Genomic DNA, 11,225 nt, shown 5'->3' with positions numbered 1-11,225 from the left:
AAAGAGCGAGCCAGTATGTGGCCTACAAACTACAACAATGCAACCTCCATGAACAATTTGCCTCTGTCCTCTGGTAGATGTAGATGTGCTTTTCTGTTGTGCTGTGTGTGTTTTTGTTGTGTGTGAGTGTCACTCGATGTGCCCTGGCATTTCCCCTCAGTCGGGGGAGTGGAGGTTGGGGTTCGGGTTTGGGAGAACTCCAGTGAGGGCAGAGGTGGTGGGCAGGAGCCCTCAGCCATGGGCTGGGTGGGTACCTGTAGGCGCTGTGCCTCCTGAAGCTGCTTTCCCTGCAGTCACTGGCCGCATTGGCCTCTTCCTCATCCTCCCCTCCTCTTCCTCACCATCTTCCCCTCTTCTCCTTCTGTGGTCAACGTACACCACACACTATTTGGATCTGTGCCATGGAGCCCCTTATGGCAGTGAGGCGCACCTATGACACAAGAACTCATTCTTTTGGTTGATTTTTCTTTGTTAAATGGCATTTAAACATACCAAACAAATATCAAAAATATAAATCTTTGTTTTACTATGGTTGCAAATATCAAAATATTTCTATATGTGATCTGGCACCAGAGTTATTTAGGGTTTTTCAAAATGCTGACACACAGAGCTCAAAAGGTTCGCCATCACTGCCTAATGGCCCCAGGAGCTCAGGGTCTGGTTTGGGGGGGGGGGGGGGGATGTAGCGGAGGAGCTGGCAGCAGCTACCTCCTATGACTGCTGTCCCTTCCGCCCTGCATCATCTAGGTCCCCACCTCAGCCACCTCCCGGTGCTTCCATAGAAGAGGATTAGGCCAGACTTAGTTGGACCATGTGTCCCATGGCTACAGGTCCTGTGGAGAGGGAGCCTGCATGGAATGCATCACGCTTATAGGGAAGGTGAGGCAGGGACATCTATACCACCAACATGAAAGCTGTTGGATGAAAGAAATTATCTCATTGGAAAAGGGGACTATTTTTCCATTACTTGCTGGTACCTGCTGAGCTAGCGATCTGGTGAGCTACTGAAAGGGGACAGGAAATGAGTCTCCAGGACGGTCCCATTTGTTTCTCCTCACCTCCTGGATTCCCCACACTCACTGATCCCCATTCCCAGGCTGTGCCTTAAGCACACTATGTATTTGCTGGCTCACTGGTCAACACAGAGAAAAACACTTCCTTTCATTCTCAGTAAGGAACTTTGGGAGGTCACTTGGGCAGGCACCAAGAGAACAGCATCCGCAAACTAATTAACCACATAGGAATTGGAGGCCCTTACACTCTGCCTAGAACCCCACCTAACCATTTCAGAAAAGAATTCCAAATTGTCCCCATTTACCCTTTATTCTTATAGAAAATCTCATCCTCATTAGACAATCCTTGTCATGTAGCTTCTGTGCCATGTTTTGCTTGTATGTGGCATTGAGCAGTCTAAATGTATCCCTTAGCCAAGGTGGCTGCTTTCTCCAGAAAAAGCCCTCCTAGAAAACAGATAAATATGAATTCTGCGTTTCCCTTCTTTCTCCTGCCACAAAACATGCTGTCCTGTTTCCCAGTCCCACTGCTCCACTAGGGGACGCTGTGCTATTGTCCTGTGAGTGGTTGGCACCATTCTGCATCTCATATTGCTAAGCCACCAGCAGTTATCTGTGGTCATTTAGGTCTATTATTAAGTCTTATTCACTCAGAATTTCTTTCACTCACTCAGGCATTTAACTCTCAATGACTTAATGTGATGTAGTAATGACTCTCCTCTCTTTGCAGGAGTAGAGGAACCAGTACATTCACTTGGAATCATGCGTCGAAGGATCTGTGTTGGACACAGAAGTAAGTAGGTAGGTTTGGTGCTGGGCTGAGCTGGAGGGAGCGGAGGAACACACACATGACCCGCAGTGGGGTCCACAGAGGCTGAGGAAGGACAAGTGAATGGAGCAGTGACCCCACCAGGTCACTGAAATAAAGTCCTGAGGAGGGAAGTCGTAGGCAGTTACTGCTCACACAATCTTCTTTATCTCCAGCAACTCCTTGATAGCTCGCCAACAGTTAGGAAGGGGTTTTTGTTGTGTTTTTAATAAAAATGCTTGATTATTTATTTTAGTTCTGGATTTCAGAGAGAGGAAGGAAAAGGGAGAGAGAGAGAAAGAGAGAGAGAGAGAGAGAGAGAGAGAGAGAGAGAGAGAGAGAGATACTAGCTGCCTACCGCCTGCCCTCCTACTAGAATTGAATTTGAAACTGGGCATTTGCCCTCACCTCCTGATGCATGGGACAAAGTTCAACAAACTAAGCCACGCTGACTTCAAGTAACCACAAAGAATGGTTTGAAATTAAAACTTTTTAACTAAAAGTAGGTTATGGTAGGTAACCAGCTGGCCCCACCCCTTGGTTGAACTTCTGGTCAAGGAGACAATTTGCATATTAGATTTTTATTATATAGGATATATATATAGAGAGAGAGAGAGAGAGGGGGGGGGGGAATATGCAAATTAGGCCAGGACACCATAACAGGTCATGACCATACACCAGGAGGTTGTGCGCACAGGTGAGGCCTGGGCTAATATGGAGACAGAGACAGGAGGGCTGGCAAGCCGTCGTGCTGGACTTGGGCCGGCCCCCTGGAGCCAGAGTGGACACAGACAAGGACGGGAGGTTGGGGGAGCTGGCTGGCAGCCTCCGCAATGGAGCACAAGCCTGAAGAGGAGACGGTGGGCCCGCATCCCGTGGAAGCAGCACGGCTCCCTCTGGCCTCCCGCAGAATTGGCGCGGGTCCCTCCCGGCTCCTGTGAGCGCTGGTGGCTCGATTCAGCCTCCTGTGGAAGCTTCGCAGCTCCCGGTGGTGCACCTCGGTTCCCCCTGGCGCCCGCAGAAGCAGCAGGTGGACTACTGCACATGATATCGCAGGATGGGCTACTAGTATCAGAATAACTTCCCCTGACAGTACATCAGGACAAATCCACCTATCACATTTCCTTATGTGCTTTTGGAATATGTTAAACCACCCCATAGAAAGTTTTTACTTCCAAAGCATATCCACATATACACATCTACCTGATGGGGGCTGGGGATGGGGGTGAGGGTGGGGGGCTTCCTCTGGCTACTACCCTTGGGCAAGCTTAGCCCCATCTTGGGCACCACCTCAGCCTGGGCAACAGCCCACTTGCCCCGGCTGTTGCCTAGGTGCCTGGAGCAGAGCACCTCTCCCCGTGTGTCCAGCACATGGGCATCTACCATGTGGGGCACAGAGCTGGAGCTGGGGCTGCTTGAGTGGTCTGCCCCTCCTGGCCCCTCCGATGGGAGTGTAGGCAAGGAAAAAGGGAGAGCTGAGTGGGGAGGTGCTGGGGCCAGGCAGGAGGTGCAGGCCTGCAGAAATGGGTGCAGGGAGAAGGCCCATCGGAATTGCTGAGGTCCCTCTGGATCATCTTCAGATTTTTCTTCCCTCTGGCTATTTGACCAGAACTAACAATGGGTGGAGCATGGTCAGTCAAGGGAGCTATGTCTCCAAAGAGCCTAGAAGAGACTGAGCCCATGAAGGGACCACTATAGGGCATGCAGTGAGGTTGGGACAGGATGGGGGTGTGGGGGGTACTAAAGGTAGCCCAGGTGGCTCTGTACTGTGGCATATATCTCATCAGGGCCTCCCTCCTTGTCTCCCTTTCCAGCTTGGAGAGGAAGGCAGGGGAGCACCCAAAGGTGTCCCCCTCCTGACCCTTTGATGCCAAGAGATCCCGAGGGTATTGCCGGGGGTGGGGGAGCGTGGGGTGGCGGAGGGAGGAACTTATGCAACCCAAGCAGGCCAGGGCAGCAGTTAATCCACTCCATCCACAAACAGCCCTGCCTCTGACTTAAAACCCTAAGCCAAAGTGCTATAGATTTTAGGAAAAAACTCAGTACTGATCAGAATATCCTATTTACTTTTGACTCTTTCTCCTCAAGCCCCTCTATAAGAGGCAAAGGATTGAATATTTTCATGAGAGTTTATTTAAATCTTTGGAAGATAATTTTAATGGAAGGGTACACGAGATCAGTATTTGAAGCAAAATCTTAACCAAAATTTCCCTCCTCCTAAGCATCCTAGCAGGAAGTCATCTCTAAAATTTTAAAGTTAAAGGTTCTTTCAGGTATTGCCTAAAATTAAAAAACAAAAACAAACAGGCAAAAAACCGGTGTTGAAAGGCAGAAAAATTCTGCTCAGAGAGTTAGTGGTTTAACAAGGGGAGAGCTTGATGATGTATCCGAAAAGGTGAGTTTTAAATGAAAGAAAAAAGGAGAGGTCCCCACTACTCCAACACATTCCAGAAACAGACCCTCCTCCAGCTTACCCAAACGCTCCTCGGCCATGCCAACTCCGAGACTCCTGCACTCAGGATGACACTACCTGTAAAGCACAGAACTTCAGCTTTGCTTCTGAAGTGATGCAACCACAATACCTTCATTTTCCCTTTCTTCAAGGTCAGAAAGATCCCGAAGCTGTAAGGATTTTGAAGTAAAGGTCCTTCCCAGAGTCTCAATGTAGACTTCAAAATGTTTTGTTATTAGAAATAAAAACTAAATTCCAATAATCCCAGCTATCAGTTGAGGTGTTCTACAGCTTCAAAATCAAGTAAGACTTGCAGATGAATTACTAGATATAAACAATTGTTTTTATAAGTACCATACAAATACTGGAGAAAATTATGGACACCATCACCCAAGTCTATGAAATTATTATGAATTCTAGCTGGCAGTCCAATACTCAGATACTTCCACTTACAGGCCTCTCACATCTCCTCCCCACATCCCAGGTCTATTCTTGTCTCTAAAGTCTAGAATTTCAATGTTGAAAGGAGTCTAGTTAGTTCAGTGGTCGGCAAACTAATTAGTCAACAGAACCAAATATCAACAGTACTTCTTCAAAATAGACTCGCCCAGGCCCAAAACCGACTTTTGCACATGGGCCACAAAGTTTCAATCGCACTGTAAATGCACACCCACACGTGGTATTTTGTGGAAGAGCCACACTCAAGGGGCCAAAGAGCCACATGTGGCTCGTGAGCTGCAGTTTGCCAACCACGGAGTTAGCCAAAGAAAATCCACAAAGTTTACCTTGATGGTTCCTTTTGAACAATCACTGAAAACAATGTAGTAAATTGCCAGTTCTTAGTTAGCACTGGGAGCTGTTTAGGGCAAGGGCCTCATGTTGAACTGCCCTATGTCTGATGCCAAGATGAACCATAGGACAAAAGACATAGACATCAGAATATCACAAATCTGGAGAAACCAAGATGCCGGCATAGTTAAACACTGGAAATTGCTGCCTCCCACAACAAATTCAAAAAACAACTAAAAGACAAAAAGGACATCATCCAGAACCACAGGAAGGCTGGCTGAGTGGAAATACTACAACTTGAAAAAAAGAGAAAAGCACACTGAGACTCAGAGGAGGTACGGAGGTAAAGTGCAGAGGTACAGAGGCACACAGGCAAGGGCTGGTGGGAGGGAGTCACAAGCCCCCGACTGCTTTGAACTCCAGTTCCAGGTGAGTCTCTGGGGACCTAGACTCATACAGGGAGAACCTGGACTGTCTGGCAGCAGGCAGAACTCAGAACTCGAGGGCGGCTTTCTCTCAGGGGTGTCTGCAAGCAATTACCAGGACACTGAGACTCAGTGCTGGGGGGGCCCTTAGGGCAGGGCTGAGGATCAGCCATAGCTGCTTGCTCCACCCTGTTGATTCCCTGAGACCCCGCCCCACCCAAGCTGCTGCAGAGGCTCTTGCATATGAATGCCCTGGCCCTTTGCAATCTGAAAAGTACCTAATAAACTGCTGTTGGGCCAGACAGACCCAGAACTTCCAAGAGAAAGCCCAAGGCCCCACAGCAGCTTGCATTGCTTCACATCTGGGACTCATCTGGGCACCTCCAAACTCCAATCAAGAAAGGGGAATCTGCCGAAGCCGGTTTGGCTCAGTGGATAGAGCGTCGGCCTGCGGACTGAGGGGTCCCGGGTTCAATTCCGGTCAAGGGCATGTACCTGGGTTGTGGGCACATCCCCAGTAGGAGATGTGCAGGAGGCAGCTGGTCGATGTTTCTCTCTCATCGATGTTTCTGACTCTCTATCTCTCTCCCTTCCTCTCTGTAAAAAATCAATAAAATATATTAAAAAAAAATAAAGAAAAGAAAAAGAAAGGGGAATCTGCAGATATCTTCATAGCTCCTGCTGGGTAGCCTCAGGCAGAGGCTAAATTAGCACCTCCTTAGATCCAAGAGCCAGTGTACCCAGTGGTCAGAGTGGGACCATCCAGATTACAACTCCTCAGATCCATAAGGAACACACTCAGGAGGCAGACTCAGTGAGCACCAAAGCCCCACTGAAGCAAGTCTTGCCCCAGAAGGGTGTCTTCAGCACAGAAGTTCTCCCACCGTAGGCACAGCTGATTCTCACAGCTAATTGGTCTGGAGGTCAGTTCCTCCCAGTGATACCTACAACAATCAAGGCTTAACTACAACAAGACTGTGCACAAAGCCCACAAGGGGGTGCACCAAGAGTGTCCACCTCAGGTAATTGGGGAGGCTGAGCCACTGGGCCCTATAGGACACCTAGCACACAAAGCCACTCTACCAACACAGGGCAGCATAAAAAATGCGGAGACAAAGAAACAGGTCACAAATGACAGAAATGAAGGAAAGCAAACGACTGGATATAGAGTTCAAAATCACGGTTATAAGGTTTTTCAAGAATTTTCTAGAAACCGCCTATAAATTTAGTAAGAGGATATTAAAAAAGACCAACTAGAAAGTAAGCATACACTGACTGAAATAAAGAATAATATACAGGGATCCAACAACAGACAAGAAGATCTCCAGAATCAAGTCAAAGATTTGAAATACGAAGAAGCAAAAAACACCCAACCAGAAAAGCAAAAAGAATCCAAAAATACGAAGATAGTGTAAGGAGCCTCTGGGACAGCTTCAAGCGTACCAACATCCGAATTATAGGGGTGCCAGAAGAAGAGAGAGGGCAAGATATTGAAAACCTATTTGAAGACATAATGACAGAAAACTTTCCCTTCCTGGTGAAAGAAATAGATTAACAAGTCCAAGATGCACAGAGAACCCCAAACAAAAGTAATCCAACAAGGACCCACCAAGATACATCATAATTAAAATGCCAAGGGCAAAAGACAAAGAGGGAATCTTAAAAGCAGCAAGAGAAAAACAGTCAGTCACCTACAAGGGAATACCCATACGATTGTCAGCTGATTTCTCAACAGAAACTATGCAGGCCAGAAGGGAGTGGCAAGAAATATTCAAAGTGATGAATGCCAAGAACCTACAATCAAGATTACTTTATCCAGCAAAGTTATCATGCAGAATTGAAAGTCAGATAAAGAGCTTCATAGATAAGAAAAAGCTAAAGGAGTTCATCACCACCAAACCAGTATTATATGAAATGCTGACAGGTATTCTTTAAGAAGAGGAAGAAGAAAAAGGTAAAGATAAAAATTATGAACAGCAAATACATATCTATCAATAAGTGGATCTAAAAATCAAGTGAATAAAAAATCTGATGAACAGAGTAAACTGGTGAATATAATAGAACCAGGGGCATAGAAAGGGAGTGGACTAACAATTCTGGGGGGGAAAGGGGTGTGGGGGAACAGGAAGGGGCGGAGGGTGGGGTGGGAACTGGGTGGAGGAGAGCTATGGGGGGAAAAGAGGAACAACTGTAATAATCTGAACAATAAAGATTTCATCTGGAAAAAAAAGAATATCGCAAATCTGACACAGAGACTTATTTTTAATACACCTGAAATTTATGAATTTCATAGTGATTGTGAATATTAAATAGGATACATTTTAAGCAATAAGTTCATAGTAAACTATAAGTATTATTTTTTAAGCCACAGTACTTTTCGGCACCATTCCTAGGGGCCCTGGCTAACTGAAAAGTTGCACTGAACTCTGGTGGTGAAAATGATGATGGAACAACTTAGAAAGCCATGCATATACCAATATAGGGTTATGGGTACCCAAAGGCAGTAAATTGTTTTAGTCATCCCATCCTGTAGCTCCTATTTCAGACTATAACCTGAAGAACAGAAAAAATTGACCTGCCACCAAGGTAGGATCTTAATTTGCAGCACTCCCCTCCCCAAGTTACTGACCCCTGTTAGAAGATACCTCTGCATAAATTTTATAAGCAACTAAAGCAAAGTTCATCTGCATCTAAGGTTCAAAGCTGTTTTCAGAATGCAAATCTTCAGTGTTAACTCTCTAAATAACTTACACATTCATGTGGATTTCTCATATCCCTAGACTTTCCTTAAAGATGTATTTCAATTTTTAATGTACCGCAGGTCCTCAAATTCAACATCATTTTGTTGCGTTATAATGTCCACAGGAACTTAACTCTTATTTTATTAATTAATCTATATGGTAAAATTGTTTTTGTTTTACATCATTTCACTTAAAAGTTGCAGAACATACCAGCATGGTTATGTGAGCACTTCGTGTATATGAATGGATTTATAAAATTCCAATAATACAAATAAAGTCAAAGCATTATTTTTATTGAGTTATTGGTACATCTTCCTCTATCACTAGTCTGTAAGCTCTTCAAGTGCTAGAAGGAACCATCATCTTATTTTTTCATCTCCAGAACCAAACACAGTTCTTGGTATATGATGGGAGATTGACGGTCCTTTGATTGAGTGAATGAATGAAATGAGCAAATATGAAAATGAAATTACTTTTTCCAACTGAAGCTGACTGCTAACAAGCAGGGCTGAAGACAAATTTTTAAATGCTGACTGCTGCAGGGAAGGCCAGCCTGTACAGTGAATCAGTGAAGCAGCTCTGGACAACAAGGAAGCTTCCGAAGCTGGTCCCTGGGGAGCAGAGACAGTTGTCTCCTTGGATAACCTGGCCACACTGCTTGCTGGCAACCATTTTCCTTCATGATACTGAAAAAAACAATCTCTCTGATGCCTTAGGGCTGTCCTTGATTTTAAGACATTATTCATTTTCTGAATTTATAAAGAGTTTAATCATGTGTACTTGCCAAAAATATAAAGGTACAAATCATCACTAATAATTAAGGCCCTGAATTAAAAAAAAGAAATCTACAATGCCCTCTTTTCTCAACTATATATTAACATGTGGAACATTTCCTTCATTACTCTGTCAGTGATGGGCTTTATGTTGTGAAAATCTCAAAACCTAAAGCTTATGCAATGAATAGGTCTTAATGTCCAATTGAGAGGGGAAGAAATGTATTACAACGGATACCAAGTAACTGTTTCCTGATCTTTCGAGTACCTGTAACATCTGAGTGGCTGTGTGAAATGGCTACAGGCTTGAACGAGGTAGATCGGAGTCTGCAAATTAATGTCTGCTGATCATCTTTTCAGCAACAGGAGTGAAGAAGGTGGTGAGCAGGGTACACAAGTGAAGGTGGTCAACCTGAGTCACATCTGAGGAGAGTTCTCAGATTCAGTAAAGGTGAAGACAATGAGGAAAGGAACATGGATAAGAATAGGCAGCAAGGTCAGTAAAAAGCCAGATTATGAAGTCAATCAGAGAGGCTTATGAAGACATAATTATAACATGAAAAGTTTTGGAAATCTAAGCCTCACTCATTCATTCAGAGGAATTAAAATGGTCCATGAGAGACTGGGTAGGTGGGAAGACATCAACCAAAGAACTTGCATGTATATATGCATAACCCATGGACAGAGACAATAGTGTGGTAAAGGCCTGGGGTGGGGGGCGGGGGAGGACTGAAAGGGGTAAATGGGGGGGGAAGGAGGATATACTTTTAACAATAAAGATTTTTTTAAAAAGTCATGGCTAATAATAATAAAATGGTCCATGAAAAAAGAATGATGGTTGAATTGAGGCACATACCTGGTAATTCACTATACTTCTGGGGCTCTGTGAAAGTAAAATTGGACAGCACTTAAATGGAATAATGTTTCTACAATGCATTAAAGAACGTTTAAACAGCCAAAACCGGTTTGCCTCAGTGGATAGAGCGTTGGCCTGCGGACTGAAAGGTCCCAGGTTCAATTCCGGTCAAGGGCATGTGCCTGGGTTGGGGGGACATCCCCAGTGGGGGATGTGCAGGAGGCAGCTGATCGATGTTTCTCTCTCATCGATGTTTCTAACTCTCTATCTCTCTCCCTTCCTCTCTGTGAAAAATCAATAAAATATATTTTTAAAAAATAAAAATAAAGAATTTTTAAACATTTTTTCTGGGAACTGAAGGGAGTTCTGAATAGGCAGTTTGGGAGTGATGATAAAGCATCCTTTGGGTTATAATGCATGAGAAATTTTGTCAAGCACACATATCTTAAAACCATATAATAGTAAATGCAAACAAGATTCTTCCTGTGAACATTTCTTAAATTAAGGGGCAGCATAAAATGACATGGGGCTTTAACATCATTAAATTTGGGTTTGACCTCGAGCTTCCACCGGTATTGTCATGAACCTTAAGTAAGTCCCTTCACCCTCCTGAGTTTACGTTTCTTTATCTAATAACAAGAGTAATCACAATAAAATCGGGCCCAGCGGAAGGGTGTAGCGAGGCATCCCTAGGCGTTCTGTAAGCCCTGCAAATGCCAGCCTGTTACCCTGAGTTCAGTGCTTCCTGCGGTGGAGCTGGGAGTGTGCACCTGGGCCCCTTCGCTGGAGATTTCGGGGAAAGCTGCTCTGGTCTCAGGCCTTGGGCCCCGTGGGCATCCCTGGCTGAAGAGCATGACCCTCCATGAAGGCACGGGAGCCGGGCGGCCCTGCAGCCGGGAGGCCAGGCTGGGAGCACCCGAGGACGCTGTGGGTGGTCCCCGGACATTTAAGTGAAATGTCAGCCGGGAAAACAAAACCGCCCCTTCCCGCCTCTTCCCCAAGGCACCTGCCGAGGGGTCCTTTCCTGAACCAGTTTTGTCTGAAATCCTAACATTCGAGAAGCACGAGGAGGCCACCTGAGCTGCTGTGGAGAGTTCTCTCTCGAAAATCAGTGCCTGCGAGCAAGGGCCCCGCTCAGAGGACCTGAGGTGGCTGAGGTGCCGAGGCTGGACTCCGGGCCGCCCCGTCGCCCGGAAGCCGTGTCTCCATACTCCCTCCACCCTGGGCTCAGCTCCCAAACCGCCATGGTTTTCTTACTGTCGGTCGGATTCGCAAAGGGCACCGACTCCCGCGTTCCACCTTGAAGGGTTCCGCGCAGACCCTGGAGTGGCCAGCGGCACTGCGCCTGCGCCAGGCTGTGCGAGGGTC

General features: G+C 45.9%; 1 long non-coding RNA gene across 1 annotated transcript; it reads right to left on the bottom strand.

Annotated features, from left to right (window-relative positions):
* Window positions 1–2,417: 2,417 nt before the first annotated feature.
* On the bottom strand, window positions 2,418–11,190 carry LOC138994937 (uncharacterized). The gene is made up of 4 exons (XR_011468493.1): window positions 11,115–11,190; window positions 9,858–9,884; window positions 4,296–4,351; window positions 2,418–2,859 (listed from the first exon to the last, which is right to left on the bottom strand). It is a non-coding gene; the product is annotated as an uncharacterized lncRNA (long non-coding RNA).
* Between the last annotated feature and the right edge of the window lie 35 nt (window positions 11,191–11,225).

The sequence above is a fragment of the Myotis yumanensis genome, unplaced genomic scaffold (genome assembly GCF_028538775.1).
Source record: "Myotis yumanensis isolate MYYU_CA2020_CCGP unplaced genomic scaffold, mMyoYum1.0.hap1 SCAF_16, whole genome shotgun sequence".
NCBI classification, from domain to species: Eukaryota; Metazoa; Chordata; class Mammalia; order Chiroptera; family Vespertilionidae; genus Myotis; species Myotis yumanensis.
The sequence above is the reverse complement of the archived record's forward strand: the minus strand, read 5'-3'. Positions and strand labels throughout refer to the sequence as shown.